The sequence below is a fragment of the Bubalus kerabau genome, chromosome 12 (genome assembly GCF_029407905.1).
Source record: "Bubalus kerabau isolate K-KA32 ecotype Philippines breed swamp buffalo chromosome 12, PCC_UOA_SB_1v2, whole genome shotgun sequence".
NCBI classification, from domain to species: Eukaryota; Metazoa; Chordata; class Mammalia; order Artiodactyla; family Bovidae; genus Bubalus; species Bubalus kerabau.
The window spans coordinates 57,881,219-57,905,420 of record NC_073635.1 but is presented as its reverse complement, the minus strand read 5'-3'; positions in this window follow the sequence as shown (position 1 = coordinate 57,905,420).

The following is a 24,202-nucleotide window of genomic DNA, read 5'->3' as shown; positions in this document are numbered from 1 at the left end:
ACTGTTGGTCTTACTAAAATAACTGGTATCATTTGAGGATCACTTTCATAAAATGGCATCCATCTTTAAAGTAAGTAAAATTCATTATTATTCTCCTAAATCTATGACATTATCTGAACAAATTTGATCTAGAGGCTTTCACTTAGGGTTGCCAGATAAAATACACAAAGCCTAATTAGATTTGAGCTTCAATATAGCAAATATATTTTATATGAGTATGTCCCAAATATTGCATGAATATGTTTCTACTAAAACAAAAAATAGTTGTTGAATATCTGAAATTCAAATTTAACTGAGTGCCTTGTCTTTTTATTTGCTTAGCCTGGCAACTTTATTACAATAAATCTCTATAAAATAGTCTGGGTAGATCTAGTTTGCATTCAGATGGAATGGGAACAAGGAGTATTCAGTGGCATTTTGACTGCCTTTCTTTAAGGGTTTATCTCATTAACATTTATAAAGTACCTCATGGAAAAGGAAAATTGAAAACACGTAACACTGAAATTTTCCTCACTGAAAATTCAATTCTTCCATAAATATTTCAATTGTTTTATTATGTATTTTCTGAATTAGTGCATTTTCATTAATGCGAAACATATTAGGTTTTATTATGACTAAAAAGTTGGCAAAGTTAGTGAATATTTACAAACTTTTTTATATGCATATTATAAAATATCCCCCTGCAAGGAAATGGGTCTAAAGTTCTTACACACTGGTATGTTTTAATTATCTGAATTATTATATTTCTTCATTGCACAGCATAAATCAAGCAGTGTCAATAACATGTTAACCAATTTTTTTATCATAAGGCTCTGGAGTGGCCATGCCCATGTAGTTTCATTAGGGGTACCATACTGGTCAAAGTAATACAAATTCTTCATCTTTTATGAGAACAGAAGAATTGCTTTTAAAACTTTGAAGAACATAGATATTTTAATGTTAAAAAAATAAAGAATAAAGTCATAGGATTTTATGTGATATATTTCATCCTGTCCATGGGGTCACAAAGAGTCAGACACAACTGAATGATTAACACTTTAGTGTTGGTTTATGGTATTTCTTAAAAAGACTATTGAAATATAATGTGTACATAAAATTATGAATAAAATAAAACATTTCACCAAAGGTATCATGTGAATAGCTCAAAAAAAAGTGAACCAAGAAAAGCTATGGCAGATGTAGAGAGTGTATTAAAAAGCAGAGATATCATTTTGCTGACAAAGTTTCATATAGTCAAAGCTATGCTTTTCCAGGAGTCATGTATAGCTGTGGGAGTTGGACCTTTAAGAAGGATGAGCACCAAAGAATTGATGCTTTTGAACTGTGGTGCTAGAGAAAACTCTTGAGAGCCTCGTGGACAGCAAGGAGATTGATCAGTCAATCCTAAAGGAAATCAATCCTGAGTATTCACTGGAAGGACTGATGCTAAAGCTGAAGCTCCAGTACTTTGGCCACTTGATGCAAAGAGCTCACTTATTGGAAAAGACTCTGATGCTGGGAAAGATTGTGAGCAAGAGGAGAAGGAGGCAACAGAGGATGAGATGGTTGGATGGCATCAATGACTCAATTGATACGAGTTGAGCAAACTCAGGGAGATAGTGAAGGACAGGAAAGCCTGGCATGCTGCAGTTCATGGGATTGCAGAGAGTCAGACTCGATTTAGATAAACAACAACAAGAACAAACTATAGCTTGAATAGTTCATAAAATCACAAGGTTGACAAATAAAACCATGAAGACATACAGCAAAGAATATTGCTTCCACTGCTGCTTCCTCACGCTACCTCTCTGTAAGTTTAGCACATTTATTTATGTTTTTTCACAAGTGTTTTTATGCAAATATATGAACACACATACTCTCTCCTTTCATATATTGAAAGCAGTTTTTTTTGTCACACCTCTTAATTTTTTAACTTAATATATCATGGAGATTTTGAGAGAAGGAGGAAATCACTCCTTCTAAAAATACTTGGCAATATTTTCTTCTCCCAAGTTCAGAGCAGTCACTCAGTCATGTCTGACTCTTTACAACGCCATGGAATGCAGCATGCCAGGCTTTCCTGTCCATCACCAACTCCCAGATCATGCTCAAACTCATGTCCTTTGAGTCAGTGATGCCATCCAACCATCTCATCCTCTGTCATCCCCTTCTTCTCCCACCTTCAATCTTTTCCAGAATCAGGGTCTTAGCCAACGAGTCAGTTCTTCATATCAGGTGGCCAGAGTATTGGAGTTTTAGCTTTAGTATATGTCCTTTCAATGAATATTCAGACTTATTTCCTTCAGGCTTGACTGACTTAATCTCCTTGCTGTCCAAGGGACTCTCAAGAGTCTTCTCCAACACCACAGTTCAAAAGTATCAATTCTTTGGCACTCAGCTTTTATAGTCCAACTCTCACATCCATAAATGACTACTGGAAAAACCATAGCTTTGACTAAATGGACCTTTGCTGGCAAAGTAATGTCTCTGCTTTAAATATGCTGTCTAGGTTGGTCATAGCTTTTCTTCCAAGGAGCAGGTGTCTTTTCATTTCATTGCCACTGCACTCACCATCTGCAGTGATTTTTGAGCCCAAGAAAATAAACTCTCTTACTGTTTCTATTGTTTCCCCATCTATTTGCCATGAAGTGATGGGACTGCATGCCATGATCTTAGTTTTTTGAATGTTGAGTTTTAAGCCAGCTTTTTCACTCTCCTCTTTCACTTTCATCAAGTGGCTCTTTAGTTCTTCACTTTCTGCCATAAAGGTGGTGTCATCTGCATATCTGAGGTTACTGATATTTCTCCAAGAAATCTTGATTCCAGCTTGTGCTTCATACAGCCCAGCATTTGGCATGATGTGTTCTGCATATAAGTTAAATAAGCAGGATGACAATATACAGCCTTGATGTCCTCCTTTCCCAATTTGGAACCAGTCTGTTGATCCTTATCCAGTTCTAACTGTTGCTTCTTGACCTGCATACAGATTTCTCAGGAGACAGGTCAAGTGGTCTGGTATTCCCATCTCTTTAAGAATTTTTTACTGTTTTTTGTGATCGACACAGTCAAGACTTAGGCATAGTCAATAAAGCAGAAGTAGATGTTTTTCTGGAACTCTTTTGATTTTTCAGTGATCAACGGATGTTGGCAATTTGACCTCTGGTTCTTCCGCCTTTTCTAATCCAGCTTGAACATCTGGAAGTTTACAGTTCACATACTGTTGAAGCCTGGCTTGGGGAATTTTGAATATGACTTTGCTAGCATATGAAATGAGTGCAATAGTTCAGTAGTTTGAACATTCTTTGGCATTGGCTTAGTTTGATACATATTGGTAACTTTCTCTCTTGTCTCAGGGCTCTTCTGATTTTCTTGTTTCAGAGATTGTCTTATCTCTGCATATAAACAGTTTGCTGCATACTGTATATGTATAACATATACATGTCTTTTCTGCATGTTTTGTAATGTGGGGTTTTTATGTTTCCAGTAAGTTCTATAAACTGATAGTTACTCAATAGGTTACTTATTAAAGTAAAAGTGCTCTTTAAATTCCAATAAAATTTGAACAGAGTCAGTAGATTAATCATTAAACTCCTTTAAAAACAGACAGCTAATGCTAAATGTTTCTGATTAGCAGATAAATATCTAACAAATATTTATGTACCTGTAAAATGATATGTGTACTTGTGAAAAATCACTTGTTTTATTTCAAACTTGTTTATGCTAGTAGTACTTGATATTTAATTACAAAATATTCATATGAATTTCAAAGTGTATTACCAGGAAAAAAATACATTTTGGAAAGACATGATAAAAACCATACATAAAATACATTTGAAAAAGCAAAGTTAATGTGTGTATGTGTATCCATGTGTATATTTTAAGTTTTTAATACTTCAATGTAATGTGTAATACTTTAAAGTTATATTTTAAATGAAATGTTGAGAAGATTTAAGTTAAATTTTATGATCCTCACTTTAAACAATATTTTCAATCAGCAAATAAACATAGTCCCAAATGCTTTGAAAAAAAGAAGATTGTCCAAGATAGAAAGAAAAGTTATTTAATGCAATACTTTCTTTCCTATTTGAGATTTTTCCTGTTAAGCTCATCCTTTTTAGCCACCAAAATGTAGATCACTAGTAGATTGTGTACGTACATGCTAAGTTGCTTCAGTCATGTCTGTCTCTTTGTGACCCCAGATTAGTATGGCATTAAAAAATTAAATGTGAGTTAATGGAAGTCCATGACGTACTTACCATGTTACATCATTGGCAAATCATCAAGAAATGTAAATTCCAAAGCATTCTATAGAAAATGTATTTTATGTCCTAGATTCCCCAAAAAGTAAATATAAAAATCTTTGATAATCCTTTTCATAGTAAAACTATTTGACAAAATCATTTGTCTTAATTGTATATAAAATCAGTGCATCATTGCATAATACAAAATAATTTATGATGTTGATGGTTGCATAATACCTTTGACCTGTTTATATCCTTTCTTCCTTCTCTCTAACAAAATTACTTCTCAGATTGCCTCTTCCACAAGGAGAGTTAGAGATTAACATAAAGCATGCCCTTTAAAAGAAAAATGATGTTTTTCCTTTATATTTCTGAATATCTCTAATGCTAAGGAAACAAAAATAGCAGAATATAAGAAACTATCTTTTCCAACCATCTGCCAGATACATAATGTCAGATGTAATGAGATAATTCTCAGTACAGTTATCGATCTCATTCCTGAATGTGCTTATTCTTTTTGAATTCACAGAAAAGAGTCAAAAACAGATGTACAGACAGAGATATTGGCGGACAATATAAGGAAAGAAAGAAATGGTAATTACAATTTTAGGGACTTTAAAATGGTCACGACTCACATAGAACACTATATGAAATGCATCTGGACTCTTAATGTTTAAGTTTCTGTTCAGTTGATTTACAGTACCACAAATAAAATCTCTAGATTTATACTAAATCATCACAAGAAAATGTCATAGGCAGTTCCTCTTAATCTAATGAAATTTCACAGGCATGATCAAAATAGAGAAAAGCACAGGAAGCAAACTAATTATAATGACATGTCAATACATTTTACCATTAGTTTTTGCAATGGTTGTTAACATTATGCTTCTGTATTTAAATATTTGAGTGTAGTACATAAAATGCAGTTGTTTCAATTAACTGATACAATGCTTGTGAAAAATTATACTTGTCTTCTCTTCCCCAATTATAATACTAGAGCAGGACAACCACAGGATTTCCAAGGTGAGCATTTTCCTTTCAACCTTTACAAAAGAATTTCAAAGTGAAATTGTAAAAAATCTCAACCTTTACAAAAATCATATGGTGGCTCAGTCAATAAAGAGTTTGCCTGCAATATGTGAGACCCAGGTTCAATCCCTGGATCAAGAAGATCCCTTGGAGAAGGCAATGGCAACCCACTCCAGTATTCTTGCCTGGAGAATCCCATGGACAGAGGAGCCTCGTGGGCTATAGTCCACAGGGTCATAAAGAGTCGGACACGACTGAGTAACTAACACTTTATAAAAGAAATCACTAATTGTGTTTCATGAAACTTATCTACTAATTGGCATGTCTTTAATCTTCTTTCAAACTAAGTTCCTTTGCTTACAGTAGAGTTCTTAATTTGAACTGTAATTCAGTTATATGAATCTATGTGATAGGGGTCTTTCCTGATGGCTCAGATGGTAAAGAATCCACCTGCAATGTGGGAGGCCTGGGTTCAATACCTGGGTTAGGAAGATCCCCTGGAGGAGCACATGGCAATCCACTCCAGTATTCTTGCCTGGAGAATCCTCATGTACAGAGGAGCCTGGTGGGCTACAGTCCATGGGGTCGCAAGTCCCTTTGCTGACAGAAGAGTTCTTAAATTGAACTGTAGTTCAATTATATGAATCGATGTGATAAAATGTCATAAAGTTATACAAACATCTTAGGAAAATTAAGTGAAACTCTTCATTTCAGCTCTGACATTTAAGGAGCTTAAAAGCCATAAAGCCACAAATCCTTAAAATAGCAACAACAGAAAATAACTAAAAATCAATAAACTTTCTTATGTCCACCAAAAACTGATGTTTGAAGGCAAACTGCCATACCCATATCTGAAGAATCAAGTACAATCATGTTTTCAAGGGATAAAGACTAAGAGAACTGCACAGCTCATTTCCTCAGTTAGTGTACTGATGAAATGACATTATCAACTGTCTGTGTTCACTTGTTTTGTTTTGGAGAAAAAGTACACAGACACACACACACAGTTTATTACAAAGAAGGAAAGAACATATAACTAACAATTATGTAAAATTTAAAAATAAAATAAAATTAAAAAAACAAACAAACAAAAAGATATTATTAAAGCAACAATTAAAATGCCCCCTTCATATTTTTATTTATAAGTTTTATATTAATAAAAACAGCTTATTCATAAGCATTTATATGACATTAATATGCATATAATCAGGTTAAATGATGTTGAATATTATAAATATATATAGTTGATTATATATAATGTACTTCCTTCATAAGAGTAGAGTTCTGAGATGTCTTTTGAAAATTCTAAATATTTCTGGTGCCTAGAAAAGACCGATCACAAAAATAGAGAGTATGTGGAACATATTCAAGATGATACATATCATAGTAAAGTAGCTTTAAAAAATACCTATTAAAAGTTAGAAAAATACGGCAAAATAATAGAAATGAAATGGATTTTTGCTTTCTAGAAATATTATTCAAAAAAGACTTTTGTTATGTGCTTCATATACTTAGTAAATGCTTAATGTCAATGTCATAATTAGGTACCATATCACCACATCATGCCACATATAAATATAGATGTAAAGAGACACAAAATCTCCCATGAAATAATATTCTGATGCATACTTTACTCAGATTTGCTTTAAAATAATAATTTTATTTAATTTTTTGAGCATATACTCCTTTTCTGCCAGGGTTTTTGTTTTGTTTGTTGTTGTTTGGTTTTTGTTTCTTTGCTTTTGGCCACACTGCATAGCATGCAGTAAGTACTTTACTTCTCTGACCATTGATCAAACTTGTGCCCACTGCACTGAAGAATGGAGTCCTAACCCCTGAACTGTCAGGGAATTCCCTGGTTGTTGAGATGAAGAAAATGACTATAACAAATCATGTCATTAAAGATAGTGTAATCATGTGATGAAATTTCAGTCTCTTGGATTATAATAAATCTATTTTTAGAAAATTAATTATGCAAAAATTGAAGATTTGATGGACTGTAATGCATATATCAATGACTCTTGGAGCTTTTTAGTTGACATTGTTAAGTTTCCTAAGTTGAATACCTTTGCCAGAGACTAATTTGACAAACTTGATCTCTGATTTGCACATTGAAGAGTAGGAAGAAATTTAGTTACCAAAGAAAACTTGAATTTAAATAATAAAAGTAGACATCTCTAAAAATCAATATAGTCAACTTTTTAAGAAATGGAAAACACTTAAGCATGCAGATGTAATAAAATATTTTTTTGGGCTTCCTGGAATTTTTTTAAATTCGAAATTGAATTCTCACAAAATATAACTGAGAAAATAGGAAGAATCTGAAAACACAACAATCATTAATTTTAATGATTAAATAGAAACATTATTTTAAAAATTCAGTCAGTTCAGTTCAGTTGATCAGTCATATCCAAAACTTTGTGACCCCATGAACAGCGGCACACCAGGCTTCCCTGTCCATCACCAACCCCCAGAGCTTGCTCAAACTCATGTCCATTGAGTAAGTGATGCCATCCAACCATCTAATCCTCTGTCGTCCACTTTTCCTCCCGCCTTCAACCTTTCCCAGTATCAGGGTGTTTGCCAATGAATCAGTTCTTCGCCTCAGGAGGCCAAAGTATTGGAGTTTCAGCTTCAGCATCAGTCCTTCCAATGAATATTCAGGACTGATTTCCTTTAGGATTGACTGGTTGGATCTCCATGCAGTCCAAGGGATTCAAGAACCTTCTCCAACATCACAGTTCAAAAGCATCAATTTTGTGGCACTCAGCTTTCTTTATAGTCTAACTCTCACATCCATACATGACTACTGGAAAAACCATAGCTTTGACTAGACTGACCTGTGTTGGCCAAGTAATGTCTCTGTTTTTAATATGCTTTCTAGGTTGGCCATAGCTTTTCTTCCAAGGAGTAAGCATCTTTTCTTCTTCAGTCACCCCTGCAGTGATTTTGGAGCCCAAAAAAGTAGAGTTTCTCACTGTTTCTATTGTTTCCCCATCTATTTGCCATGAAGTGATGGGGTCAGATGCTATGATCTTAGTTTTCTGAATGTTGAGCTTTAAGTCAACTTTTTCACTCTCCTTTTTCACTTTTATCAAAAGGCTCTTTAGTTCTTCTTCACTTTCTGCCATAAGGGTGGTATCATCTGCATAACTGAGGTTGTTTATATTTCTACCAGCAATCTTGATTCCAGCCTGTGCTTCATCCAGTCCAGCATTTCGCATGATATACTCTCTATATGTTAAATAAGCAGGGTGACAATATGCAGCCTTGTACTACTCCTTTCCCAATTTGGAACCAGTCTGTTGTTCCTCATCCGGTTCTAACTGTTGCTTCTTGACCTGCATACAGATTTCTCAGGAGGAAGGTCAGGTGGTCTGGTATTCCCATCTTTTTAAGAATTTTCCACAGTTTGTTGTGGTCCACCTAGTCAAAGGCTTTGGTATAGTCAGTAAAACAAAAGTAGATGTGTTTTTCTGGAACTCTTGCTTTTTATATAATCCAGCAGATGTTGGCAATTTGATCTCTGATTCCTCTGCCTTTTCTAAATCCAGCTTGAATATCTGGAAGTTCATGGTTCATATATTGCTGAAGCCTGGTTTGGAGAATTTTTAGCATTACTTTGCTAATGTTTGAGATGAGTGCAATTGTGTGGTAGTTTCAAAATTCTGGGGCATTGCCTTTCTTTGGGATTGGAATTAAAACTGATCTTTCCCAGTCCTGTGGCCACTGCCAAGTTTTCCAAATTTGCTGGCATATTGAGTGCAGCACTTTGATGGCATCATCTCTTAGGATTTGAAATAACTCAGCTAGTAGCCCATCACCTCCACTAATTTTGTTCATAGTTCAGATCAGTTCAGTTCAGTCTCCATCGTGTCCGACTCTTTGCAACCCCATGAATCACAGCACACCAGGCCTCTCTGTCCATCCCCAATGCCCGGAGTTCACCCAAACTCATGTGCATTGAGTCGGTGATGCCATCCAGCCATCTCATCTTCTGTCCTCCCTGTCTTCTGCCCCCCAATCCCTCCCAGCATCAGGGTCTTTTCCAATGAGTCAACTCTTCATGTGAGGTGGCCAAAGTATTGGAGTTTCAGCTTCAGCATCAGTCCTTCCAATGAACATCCAGGGCTAGTCTCCTTTAAGATGGACTGGTTGGATCTCCTTGCAGTCCAAGGGACTCTCAAGAGTCTTCTCCAACACCCCAGTTCAAGAGCATCAATTCTTCGGTGCTCAGCTTTCTTCACAGTCCAACTCTCACATCCATACATGACCACTAGAAAAACCATAGCCTTGACTAGACGGACCTTTGTTGGCAAAATAAATGTTAGTTCATAGTGATACGTCCTAAATCATTATCATTAAGTTGAGGTCTGCAGTTGATGACATTCAGGGTTACAGTCACCTCTCTTGGAGCCTCCTCATTGTCCTAAACCATCAGGAATGCACTTCTTGTTTATTAAATCATTTCAATGAGTGAGGTTATACCTCTGACCATTTGCCCCAAAGAAAGGAAATTTAGAGATCGTGTAGGATTTGCAGGGAGGCTGGGGATAGTTGTCACTTAAAAGAAACAGTGTTTGGAAGGACTCAAGCAAAGCCTGATCCAGAGAAAGAGGTCAGCATTATATCTGGTCTGCAAGTTGGCTGAGGGTTCTGTTTCCTTCAAGATGTTAAAACTGAGATTGATGTGTAGCCCTGTGGCCATAAAGCAGAGGTTTACCTCCGCTGTAAATCAAAACTGCTTGACTGTGCCAAAGGGACTCAGATCCTTTAGGCGTGGAGGTAGTTCATTCTCCCCTACAGAATTTCAAATAGCAAAGTTTTTGGTTGTCTAGGATTTTACAGGATAGTGTTCCCCAGTAGCAAAGAAAGCAGTAGTCTGTCTCAGAGAAAGAGATCGTTGTGACATTTTACGGTTATGGTGAGTCCTGCAGGGAAATATTGTTCCTTGTCAACTTTGCAACCAGTGTTTCCTCTGCCTTTTATTCTGATCTGATGAATGGAAGGGCATTTTTTTTTTTTTTTTTTTTTTTTTTACAATTCAGGGAACTTTCTACTTTCTCAAAAGGAATACCTTAATGTCCTTCCAGATCCTTTTGTAGAACTAAAGAGGAAAAGATTTCTGAATTAAAGTATAATAATGTCTTCTAACATGCTTGGCATGTGTGACTAAAAGCAGGAAAGTGTGAAAAACATACCTGCAGCTAAAATATAAAGCATTTATTAATGAATTTTTAAATAAAGTATATATAATATATATAATATAGAAAGATATTAAATGGCAGAAAGCTATGCACATAACCAAGAAAATATAAGACATTTTAAAGAGAAATACTTAAACTTAACATTAGTATACCATGATAATATAGTGATAGGCAATTGCAGTTAAATTTTTAAGAAGGGCAGAAATCGGGAAGCATTGGAATGATACCAAACACATGCTCTTAATTTTTTCACCTATATCACACTGGACAGGGATTATGATAAATATCAAAATGACTTAGTTATGATGTCTAATTATTGCTTAAAATTTACTGAGAATATGTCTAAAAACTCTCATAAGTTGAGGTTAATGCCAAATCAAGATGAAAATGAGAAATTAATTTATTCATATTTAGACATCTGACCTAAAATTCTGACAATTTCAAGTGTTGTGGCACATGTGGAGCTATCACATTTTATATACATTTCTGGTTAGAGTGTAAAATAATGAAGCTGCTTTGGGAATTTGTGTTATATAAATTTAAATATACAGCTATCCTTTGGTCTAAGACTTTTACTCCTAAGAATATGCTCGAAAGAAACTCTTACATTTAAAACATAAAGTATGTGAAAAATATTTATAGCAGATGTATTCACAATGTTGAAAATATGAGAAACAGCTGAAATGCCCAATAATGGATGAGAGGACAAAAACAGGATAATACATTCATCTGAGAAATATTATAGAAGACTGGATTCCTTGCTGTTCTTCACACTAGTATTCTTACTTTAGAGCATCTGTATATTCAGTTCCTTCTACAAAGAATAATGTTTTTCCAGATACCCATTTGGGTTAATTCCTTACTTCTTTTAGGTGTCTCCTCTGTTGTCACTTCATTAAAAAGGTATCCATAAAAGGCTAATATTTTAAGCATTTTCAAAAATTGTGCTTTACATTTTTACTAATTTTCCTTATAGAAATTTTCTCTACCTGACCTACATTTCTATTTATTTGTCATATAACTGAGAAGGGCACATATTTCTTCTGTTCATTGTTATATTTTCAGAACAGATAATAGCCCAAAACAAATAAGATATTTAATCCATTTTTGTTAAATAAATGAATGATTAAGGAATACTGGGTGAATTAAATACATTATGTTACTCATTCAGTAAAGAAGATTGTATTGTCTCCATTAAGTATAGGAAGGCACAAAAAAAGTATATGATAAATCTTAAACAATATAAAATGTAAAGGGAATGGAAAAATGAGAAGTTATTGCAAGGAAAATAAAAACAAAAGAGCTGAATTAAATTCATTTTGTTGTGAAGACAAAGCAAAATTCCTAAGATAAAAAAGTAAATGATATGGAGAAAAAGGTGAAATTCATTGTTTTGGGATGAAATGTCCTATAGATATCAATTAGGTCTAACTGGTCTATTGTATCGTTTAAAGTTTGTGTTTCCTTGTTAATTTTCTGTTTAGTTGATCTATCCATAGGTGTGAGTGGGGTATTAAAGTCTCCCACTATTATTGTGTTATTGTTAATTTCTCCTTTCATACTTGTTAGCATTTGTCTTACATACTGCGGTGCTCCCGTGTTGGGTGCATATATATTTATAATTGTTATATCTTCTTCTTGGATTGATCCTTTGATCATTATGTAGTGACCATCTTTGTCTCTTTTCACAGTCTTTGTTTTAAAGTCTATTTTATCTGATATGAGTATTGCTACTCCTGCTTTCTTTTGGTCCCTATTTGCATGGAAAATCTTTTTCCAGCCCTTCACTTTCAGTCTGTATGTGTCCCCTGTTTTGAGGTGGGTCTCTTGTAGACAACATATGTAGGGGTCTTGTTTTTGTATCCATTCAGCCAGTCTTTGTCTTTTGGTTGGGGCATTCAACCCATTTACGTTTAAGGTAATTACTGATAAGTATGATCCCGTTGCCATTTACTTTATTGTTTTGGGTTCAAATTTATACACCCTTTTTGTGTTTCCTGTCTAGAGAATATCCTTTAGTATTTGTTGGAGAGCTGGTTTGGTGGTGCAGAATTCTCTCAGCTTTTGCTTGTCTGAAAAGCTTTTGATTTCTCCTTCATACTTGAATGAGATCCTTGCTGGGTACAATAATCTGGGCTGTAGGTTATTTTCTTTCATCACTTTAAGTATGTCTTGCCATTCCCTCCTGGCTTGAAGAGTTTCTATTGAAAGATCAGCTGTTATCCTTATGGGTATTCCCTTGTGTGTTATTTGTTGTTTTTCCCTTGCTGCTTTTAATATTTGTTCTTTGTGTTTGATCTTTGTTAATTTGATTAATATGTGTCTTGGGGTGTTTCGCCTTGGGTTTATCCTGTTTGGGACTCTCTGGGTTTCTTGGACTTGGGTGATTATTTCCTTCCCCATTTTAGGGAAGTTTTCAACTATTATCTCCTCAAGTATTTTCTCATGGTCTTTCTTTTTGTCTTCTTCTTCTGGGACCCCTATGATTCGAATGTTGTAGCGTTTAATATTGTCCTGGAGGTCTCTGAGATTGTCCTCATTTCTTTTAATTCGTTTTTCTTTTTTCCTCTCTGATTCATTTATTTCTACCATTCTATCTTCTAATTCACTAATCCTATCTTCTGCCTCTGTTATTCTACTATTTGTTGCCTCCAGTGTGTTTTTAATTTCACTTATTGCATTATTCATTATATATTGACTCTTTTTTATTTCTTCTAAGTCCTTGTTAAACCTTTCTTGCATCTTCTCAATCCTTGCCTCCAGGCTATTTATCTGTGATTCCATTTTAATTTCAAGATTTTGGATCAATTTCACTATCATTATTCGGAATTCTTTATCAGGTAGATTTCCTATCTCTTCCTCTTTTGTTTGGTTTGGTGGGCATTTATCCTGTTCCTTTATCTGCTGGGTATTCCTCTGTCTCTTCATCTTGTTTAAATTGCTGAGTTTGGGGTGTCCTTTCTGTATTCTGGCAGTCTGTGGAGTTCTCTTTATTGTGGCGTTTCCTCACTGTGTGTGGGTTTGTACAGGTATATATACATATATACACCTAACTTGGAAAACAGATAAGTAAATGATAGGTAGATAGGTGTTGTTGTTTTTTACTTACTAAGTCACGTCTAATTTTTTTGTGATCCCATGGACTATAGACCTGCCAGGATCCTCTATCCATGGTACTTCTTGGGCAAGAATATTGGAGTGGGTTGCTATTTCCTTCTCCAAGGTAGATAGGTAAATAGATGGATAGGTAGAATTTGGTGGAGTTTAAAAAGCTGAATTGAGCATATTGAAGATAAAGGGCCCTTCTCAAAGAAATATATATATATAATTCACAAAAATATATAAAATCCAGAGATAGTAAAGGAAAATAATGATTTTTTCCCTTCATAGCAATAGGTAATATTCCTTGGACAATCACTACAAAAATATAAGTGTAATAAAAAATTGTTTAATTATATTTACAGTACATGTAATAAAAAAGATTACTGTTTTCATTATATATAAAATCTACAATGTGCCAGTTACAAAAGTATTAGTAACACACTAGAATACACGGAAAGGAAAATATAAATGTCTCATTAGCATATAGAAAGACGAATCATGTCAAAGACAATTGCATGCAGTGCAGAATTTTTTTTTTCAGTTTGTACGGAAAAATCTAAATATTTTCTATAATACTGTGTTTTTAAGTGTCTAAACTTGGGGGTTATTACCCACTGTTGAGGAGGATGGCAAATTGCCAGGTTAAAAAAAAAATTAAACATTAGCACATTATATATTATCAAAGAAAAACTTTCTAAAAGGGCGGACTATGCAGACAATAAAATTTAGAGGACATGACAAAGCATTTTATTAATATCTTAATTCTTCTGAGCAAATATTTCAAAACAGTTCTATAAAAATATAGCTTTCAATAATCATTGAAAACTGAAGGAATATTATAAATAATCAAACCATTGCTTCAAAAAACCAAGAAACATCTACAAAGGATATACCATATTCAAGTCAGTTTTGTAAGCTAATCTGAGCTAATATTTAAGAGATTATTCCACCAATGCCATGATTTGAGAATTATATTTTTTCAAATGTTAGATTTAATAAGATCAAATATTAAGAGATGTATACTTAAAAACTATATTTAGATGATATTATGCACATATGCAGGGTTTTTTTTTTTTTTCTTAAGTGAAAATTGCAATTGATCTACCTTCCCTACTTTGGCTACCTGATGCAAAGAGATGACTCATTGGAAAAGACCCTGATGTTGGGAAATATTGAGAGCAGGAGAAGAGGGCAACAGAGGATGAGACAGTTGGATAACATAACAGACTCAATGGACATGAGTTTGGGCAAACTTCAGGAGATAGTGAAGATCAGGCCTGGTGTGCTACAGTCCATGAGGCTGCAAAGAGTTGGACACTATTTAGTGACCGAACAATAACAACCTTACCTTCAACTTTAAAACTCTATTGGGTTTGTTAATTGGCCCATTAGCAGGAATTGTTGTTCAGTCACCAAGTCATGTCCGACTCTTTGCAACCTCATGGATTGCAGCATGCCAGGCTTTCCTGTTCCTCACTGGCATATTAGCAGGGGAGTGATTGCTATAATCACTTTATATTATAAAAGACTTTATTTTCTTGGGCTCCGAAATCACTGCAGTTGGTGACTGCAGCCATGAAATCAAAAGACACTTGCTCCTTGGGAGAAAAGTTATGACCAACAAAGAAAGCATATTAAAAACCAGAGACATTACTTTGCCAACAAAGGTCCATCTAGTCAAAGCTATGGTTTTTCCAGTAGTTATGTATGGATGTGAGAGTTGGACTATAAAGAAAGCTGAGCACAAAAGAATTGATGCTTTTGAACTGTGGTGTTGGAGAAGACTCTTGAGAGTTCTTGGACTGCAAGGAGATCAAAACAGTCAATCCTAAAGGAAATCAGTCCTGAATATCCATTGGAAGGACTGATGTTGAAGCTGAAACTCCAGTACTTCAGCCATCTGATGCAAAGAACTGACTTTTGAAAAGACCCTGATGCTGGGAAAAATTGAAGGTGGGAGGAGAATGGGATGACAGAGGATTAGTTGGTTGGATTGCATCACCGACTTGATGAACATGAGTTTGAATAGGCTCTGGGAGTTGGTGATGGACAGGAAAGACTGGTGTGCTGAGCAACTGAACTGAACTGAACTGATTACTAGAAATGGAAAATGACATTTACATTCAAAGGATAAAGTTATAAACAAATAATATAAAATTATAAGGTTTTTATTTTATATAATCATTATTATTTACATTATGGGTATACCTGACTTGTTAATATAAGCTAATTTTTTTATAACAAAGAAAATTTAAGTAGACTGAGAAGTTCACATTTGTCATTTCTGATCAATATTTCACTTAACAGAACAAATTTTTCTTAAACTTACTTTTAAACACTAAGTGGCCCATTATCTTAGTATGATGTTAAATACATTAAAGGTTACCAGAAAGTCATCCCAAAAAATACTTAATGCATTCCAATATGCATGTTTCATAACAATATGCATAATTTGATATTCCAGGTATCATATATATCAATTTTACTTTTGTTCTAAAATATATAAACTATACCTTATAACACTACCATTTCAAGTAACTAAATATAGCTTTTCTATTAAAATTCCTAGGTACCCATTCTGCCCTGACCTTTGCTCTTTCTCCTTGAAGTGAATTGTAACTGCAGCTTAAAGACTATTGGCATGCTTTCCATGTTTGACCCCTGACTCATCCATTGCTGTACGGGAATTAGGTTTCCAAACTACATCAGCAAGGGTCATACCTGGGCAGGAAAGAACAAATTGGGAACAACTCCTTTCTAATGAAACTATAACACCAAACAAGTCTGAAAACAGAGGTTACCCTGTAAGGGAGAAATGACTCAAATAGCAAGAAAAATAAAACTGTGAATCAAATGCTACAATCGTACATGGAGCTTCAGTGCTCAGAGAAATGATCATGTCTTATCTTCACTTATTAAGTAATACTTTTATAAATTTATGAATTATTTTCTTTATTTTAATATATGATCTAAAAAATATATATATATTTTCCAGGATAAGCTAATTTCCCATATATTCAACTATTAAATATTTAGTATTTCCTAACCCAGGTGGAGCTAGTGGTAAAGTGCCCGCCTGCCAATGTAGGAGACATAAGAGACATGAGTTTGATCCTTGTGTTGGGAAGATCCCCTGGAAGAGGGCATTGCAACATACTCCAGTATTCTTGACTGGAGAATCCCATGGACAGAGGAGCCTGGCAGGCTACAGTCCATAGGGTCGCAAAGAGTTGGACACAACTGAAGCAATTTAGCACACACCCATGGGAAATATGTTATATGAAGTATCATATTTATATTGCTCCTCTAACTCCAAATTCCAAGCAAACTCGTGTTCATAAAAAACACATATACCAATACATGCATACAAATAAAAACATATAACCACACTATTTTCAACATACCCAAATTATACCTATTTTTAAGATCCCAAAGAAAAAAATAGTTTTTATTTGGGTAATTTCTTAAAATTCCTGTTTCTAGCCCTTAAGTCTGGCTTGCTATTTTCTCTTTTTTACATGGTCTACTGCAATAACTTTTAACTGCCTGTCTTCTTCACTTATTTTGTTTCCTATGAGTTTGCCTTTTATTTCACACTGTGCATGACATATATTGTCATGCTTCAATGTGATGAACAAATATATCTAATTCTTTCAGTGTAAGTGCATATTATAATGAGGAAGAAAATATGTTATCCCAATAACATTGATAGATAACATAAACTAGAGTACATTTGGGATAGGCTAAGTCATTCAAAAACAGGTAAATTATAATGAGAAATTTTTACAGGAACTTAATTTTTGAATTGCATTAAAAAAAGAAACGAGCTATTCAAGAGACATATGTTCCAAGGAGAATGCTAAAGAGATTTAGGAAACTGTGACAGATGAAAATATATGCAAAGTTCTTAATTTTAGGATGTCGCATTCCCTTTGAAAATGTAAAGGTAAATTTGAAGACTTCAATGTATTGAAATAATAGTATTTATAAAAATGAATCTACACAGTAGGCTCTCTAATATTTGCTGACAATAAACATTCTGAAAGAGATGGGAATACCAGACCACCTGACCTGCCTCTTGAGAAACCTGTATGCAGGTCAGGAAGCAACAGTTAGAACTGGACATGGAACAACAGACTGGTTCCAAATAGGAACAGGAGTACGTCAAGGTTGTATATTGTCACCCTGCTTATTTAACTTATATGCAGAGTACATCATGAGAAATGCTGGGCTGGATGAAACACAAGCTGGAATCAAGATTGCCGGGAGAAATATCAATAACCTCAGAAATGCAGATGACACCACCTTTATGGCAGAAAGTGAAGAACTAAGGAACCTCTTGATGAAAGTGAAAGTGGAGAGTGAAAAAGTTGGCTTAAAGCTCAACATTCAGAAAACGAAGATCACGGCATCCGGTCCCATCACTTCATGGGAAATAGACAGGGAAACAGTGGAAACAGTGTCAGACTTTATTTTTCTGGGCTCCAAAATCACTGCAGATGGTGAATGCAGCCATGAAATGAAAAGACGCTTGCTCCTTGGAAGGAAAGTTATGACCAACCTAGATAGCATATTAAAAGGCAGAGACATTACTTTGCCAACAAAGGTTCATCTGGTCAAAGCTATGGTTTTTCCAGTAGTCATGTATGGATGTGAGAGTTGAACTGTAAAGAAAGCTGAGGGCAGAATAATTGATGCTTTTGAACTGTGGTGTTGGAGAAGACTCTTGAGAGTCCTTTGGACTGCAAGGAGATCCAACCAGTCCATTCTAAAGGAGATCAGTACTGAACATTCATTGGAAGGACTGATGCTAAAGCTGAAATTCCAATACTTTGGCCACCTGATGTGAAGGACTGACTCATTTGAAAAGACCTTGGTATTTGTAAGAATCTTCAAGATTTAATAGTTCTCTTAATGTAAGAAAAAAAAATCTATAAATAAAGAAGTACATTTCATTCCAGAAATTTCAATCATTTTTTCAAGATGGCTTCAGAATCAAGAGGAAAAGATAAAGAAGAATTAATATTTTGGGGCAACTATATGCCTGCTAAGTACTTCATGCATATTTTCCCGTTGAACTCTCATCTCAAATCTTGACAATAAACTACCAAACACATTTACCAGATGGGGAGACCAGTTTGGGAGAATGGTATTGAAACATGTAAAATATCATGTATGAAATGAGTTGCCAGTCCAGGTTCGATGCACGATACTGGATGCTTGGGGCTGGTGCACTGGGACGACCCAGAGGGATGGAATGGGGAGGGAGGAGGGAGGAGGGTTCAGGATGGAGAACACATGTATACCTGTGGCGGATTCATTTTGATATTTGGCAAAACTAATACAATTATGTAAAGTTTAAAAAATAAAATAAAATTAAAAAAAAAAAAAAGAAAAGACCCTGGTGCTGGGAAAGATTGAGGGCAGGAGGAGAAGGGGACAACAGAGGACAAGATGACTGGATGGCATCAGCAACTCAATGGACATGAGTTTGAGTAAACTCTGGAAGTTGATGATGGACAGGGAGGCCTGGCGTGCTGCAGTTCATTGGGTCACAAACAGTCGGACATGACTGAGTGACTGAACTGAACAGACATTAGCAGGATTTACCATGAAGAAAACATTAGTTTAAAATATTTTACTCCTTTGCTGCAATTGCTATGTGTTTTGTTTTGTTTTTTGGTAAAGATTGTATTGTTGCTGTGTTATTTATATGAAAATATAACTCAGAACAATTAAAAAATTGCAGATAGGCAAAAGAAGACTTCTTAAAATTATTATTCTCTGAGATAATATTTAATCTCTCAGATAATACACAATCAGCATGTTTTCTTCCTACTCTGAGTGTTTTGCCTGACATGTTTACACCCTTGCACAAACATATAGAGGGACATTTGTAACTTGCGCAGTTGGGTAATTACTAAGAAATTACTAGTACAGATGTATGTGTATTTATATTCATATGTTTATGGCTTATGCTAACATGTATGTAAAAGCAGCCAAATAATATAACACAAATGACACAAGAGTCAGAGGCCGAGATGACACTAAATAGAGTTATTTGCTCCGTCGTGTCTGACTCTTTGCAACCCCATGGACTAGCCTGTGGCTCCTCTTTCCAAGGGATTCTCCAGGCAAGAATACTGGAGTGGGTTGCTATTTCCTTCTCCAGGGGATCTTCCCAACCTAGGGATAGAACCAGGGTCTCAGGCCTTGCAGGCAGTTTCTTTACCCACTTGACACTAAATAGATAAATACAGTTTATGTTTAGAGAACTATATGGAACAACTTTAGTTTGTGAGAGGATGTTGAAATGCTGAGGATTTCTGGAATTTTATTTAGACCTTGAATTAAAGATCAAGCCACAGTTTCTACCCAGGATTCTTGGTTATATGTGTGAGAATAAAAATCTGGGCATAGCACTTTATGGGTGCACACATTAGTCTGTTCTATAAGGAATATAATAATTAAAATATTTATAAATGTGATTTTGCATTATATTTTGATGCCAGATATTTATAGTAAAATAATTTAAGATAACAAACTTGGATTTATGGACTTCATAAAATATTCATCAATACTCTTGAACTATACATTATTTCAAGAAATATGCACAATAACCCTGCAAGTTGGAAATGGTATCTTCTATTAATAATACTACAGGTGAGAAAAATGATATAAAGGATGTTTTCAGTTGTTTTAGCTAATATAGAAAGTAATTCTAGGGATAATACAGATCAGAAGCTCTGAAGTTAAAAGTTTATTTGATTGTAGAACCTACAATCAAATATAATTATAAAGAACATTAATGAAAATTAAATTAAATATGCATATGATCTTATATAAGATTAATATTTAATTTAATAGGCATCATTAATCAAAGAGATGAATTTCATTGTATTGCTATTTTATATATATATATATATATATATATGTTTAGAACAGTAGTAGAGGAGAAACGGAAAATAATTTTTATTTTTAAAAATCACAACAAAGACTAACATGGAAACTTATATTACCATATGTAGAAGAGATAGCCAACAGGAATTTGCTGATGGCTCAGGAAACTCAAACAGGGTCTCTGTATCAACCTAGAGAGGTGGTATGAGGAGGGAGATGGAGGGGAGGTTTAAAAGGGAGGGGATATATTTAACTTATATGCAGAATACATCATGAGAAACGCTGGACTGGAAAAAACACAAGCTGGAGTCAAGATTTCCAGGAGAAATATCAATAACCTCAGGAATGCAGATGACACCACCCTTATGGCAGAAAGTGAAGAGGAACTAAAAAGCCTCTTGATGAAAGTGAAAGTGGAGAGTGAAAAAGTTGCCTTAAAGCTCAACATTCAGAAAACAAGGATCGTGGCATCTGGTCCCATCACTTCATGGGAAATAGATGGGGAAACAGTGGAAACAGTGTCAGACTTTATTTTTCTGGGCTCCAAAATCACTGCAGATGGTGACTGCAGCCATGAAATTAAAAGACGCTTGCTCCTTGGAAGGAAAGTTATGACCAACCTAGATAGCATATTCAAAAGCAGAGACATTACTTTGCCAACAAAGGTTCGTCTAGTCAAGGCTATGGTTTTTCCTGTGGTCATGTATGGATGTGAGAGTTGGACTGTGAAGAAGGCTGAGTGCCGAAGAATTAGTGCTTTTGAACTGTGGTGTTGGAGAAGACTCTTGAGAGTCCCTTGGACTGCAAGGAGATCCAACCAGTCCATCCTAAGAGTTCAGTCCTGGATATTCATGGGAAGGACTGATGCTGAAGCTGAAACTCCAGTACCTTGTCCATCTCATTCGAAGAGTTGACTTATTGGAAAAGACCCTGATGCTGGAAGGGATTGCGGGCAGGAGGAGAAGGGGACAACAGAGAATGAGATGGCTGGATGGCATCACTGACTCGATGGATGTGAGTCTGAGTGAACTCCGGGAGATGGTGATGGACAGGGAGGCCTGGCGTGCTGCGATTCATGGGGTTTCAAAGAGTCGGACACGACTGAGTGACTGAACTGAATTGATGGCTGATTCATGTTGAGGTTTGACAGAAGACAGCAAAATTCTGTAAAGCAATTATCCTTCAATAAAAAATAAATTAATTTTAAAAAAGATAAGAAAAAAATAGATGAATGATAGCAGGCAGAAAATTTCAGGATTTATTTTTGTAGCCAGCCATGCTAGTGATACTGAAAGTCAACATTCTATGGTCTTTTTAAAAGTCCAGGACTTTGGTCTGATATTAGTGTTGTAATTCTGCAATACTAGCATTTTTTTCTGATTGGTATTTTCTTGGAGTATCTTTTTCCATGCTCTTAATTTCAATCTTTTTGCTAATTTTAAAAAGGTATTTCTCTTGTGAGTAGTAAATAGTTGGATTTTGTTTTTCTACCCATTTTACATTCTCTGTGTTTTAGTGAGTTTTTTTTAAATAAATACTTGATTAATCTCTGCCAAAAAATATAACAATCATATTTATAAAACATGTATACCTGTGGCAGATTCATTTTGATATTTGGCAAAACTAATACAATTATGTAAAGTTTAAAATAAATAAATAAATAAATCACTTAACAAATACCAAAACAATAGATACAATAGGACTTCCACTTATAATAATAATGAAATAAGCAGTTCAGGAGATTAAAAACAACTGAAGAGAATTATGCAGCTGAACATCAGAAGAAAACATTCTGATGTTTTCTGAGGTATAGTAACATAATGAATATTGCTACAAATGATATGCCAGTGAGATCAGGAGAGACACAAGTATTTTTACTGTCATTGTTCTATTCTAAGTTGTGATAAGAAATCCAAGGACCTGAAATAGGCAAGTCAATAAAGTAATGTCTGTAAGGACTAGAAAAAAAAAATTATCCATCAATAATACGTTTCTATTGCATCAACAAACAACAATAGCAACAATAGCATCAACAAATGTTTGTGTTCATAGAAAATATGAAAAAGTATATAGACTACATTAGTCTATAAATAACTAAAAAGAACTGACCTCAGCACAGTTGCTGAATACAATCACATATATATAATCAGTTCCATTTTTTATATGCCATCCTCAATTATGATGCCATCCTCAAGCCAGTGATGCCGTCCAACTAGCTTATCCTCTGTTATCCCCTTCTCCTCCTGCCTTCAATCTTTCCCAGATTTGGGGTCTTTTACAATGAGTCACTTCTTCGCATCAGGTGGCCAAAGTACTAGAGTTTCAGCTTCAGCATCAGTCCTTCCAATGAAGTACTAATTTCCTTTATGATTGACTGTTTTGATGTCCTTGCAGTCCAAGGGACTTTCAAGAACCTTCTCTAACACCGCAGTTCAAAAGCATCAATTCTTCACTTTCATCAAGCATCTCCTCTTGATGAAAGTGAAAGAGGAGAGTGAAAAATTTGGCTTAAAACTCAGCATTCAGAAAACTAAAATCATGGCATCTGGTACCATCACTTCATGGCAAACAGATGGGGAAACAATGGAAACAGTGACATACTATTTTGGGGGGCTCCAAAATCAATGCAAATAGTGACTGCAACCATTAAATTAAAAGATGCTTGCTCCTTGAAAGAAAAGCTATGACCAACCTAGACAGCATATTAAAAAGCAGAGTCATTACTATGTCAACAAAGGTCTGTCTAGTCAAAGCTATAGATTTTCTAGTAGTCATGCATAGATATGAGAGTTGGACTATAAAGAAAGCTGAGTGCCAAAGATGTGATGCTTTTGAATTGTGGTGTTGGACAATTATTAGTAAATAACATTTTTTAAAAAAGGATATTTTCAATCCCTTAGGAATAAATGTAATAAATGCAGGACAAAATTTATATGGAAAAAATAGGAGACATTTTATAATATCAGATCAGATCAGATCAGATCAGTCACTCAGTTGTGTCTGACTCTTAGCAACCCCATGAATCGCAGCACGCCAGGCCTCCCTGTCCATCACCAACTCCCGGATAAATATTATTAAATAGCATAAATATTACTTACATTTAATTTTTAAAAGACATCAATCAATAAAATGACAGATCATGTTTATGGATCAAATGAATCAATATCTTAATAATGTCAATTCTCCACAAACTATACATATGTTCTCTAGGCATCCATTCACCTTGAAAATAACCACTAATTGTGTCATTATCAATAGCTTCTTTTTTTCATGCTGATATCTAAAATCATATAGGCATACAAAGTTCTAAGGATATCTGAAACCAATCCTAAAGAAACAGAATAAGAGGCATTATATCAGCTATGAAATATTATTCTTTTACCACTTGCCATTTTTTTTTTATGTCCTGGCTAATAAGTCTTTTCATACCCAAGGTCATGAAGCTAATAAAGGTCTAGGAACTTTATTGTTTAATCTTTCACATTGAGATCTGCAGTTCTCCTGAGATTGACTTTGTGTATTCTAGTGATATGTGGGCCCCATTTATTTTATTTCCTGGTATGAATATCAAACTGACTTAGTAACAATCTTGAAAATAACATACTTTACTCCTTTGCTCTGCAAGAGTGTCTGTATATGCTATGTCTTATGCCATTATGGGTGGTTTTTTGTTTTTTTTTTTCCCAATGTCCTTTGTTTGGCCCATTTATCTAGTTTTGCACTAATACCATGATATCTTAATTA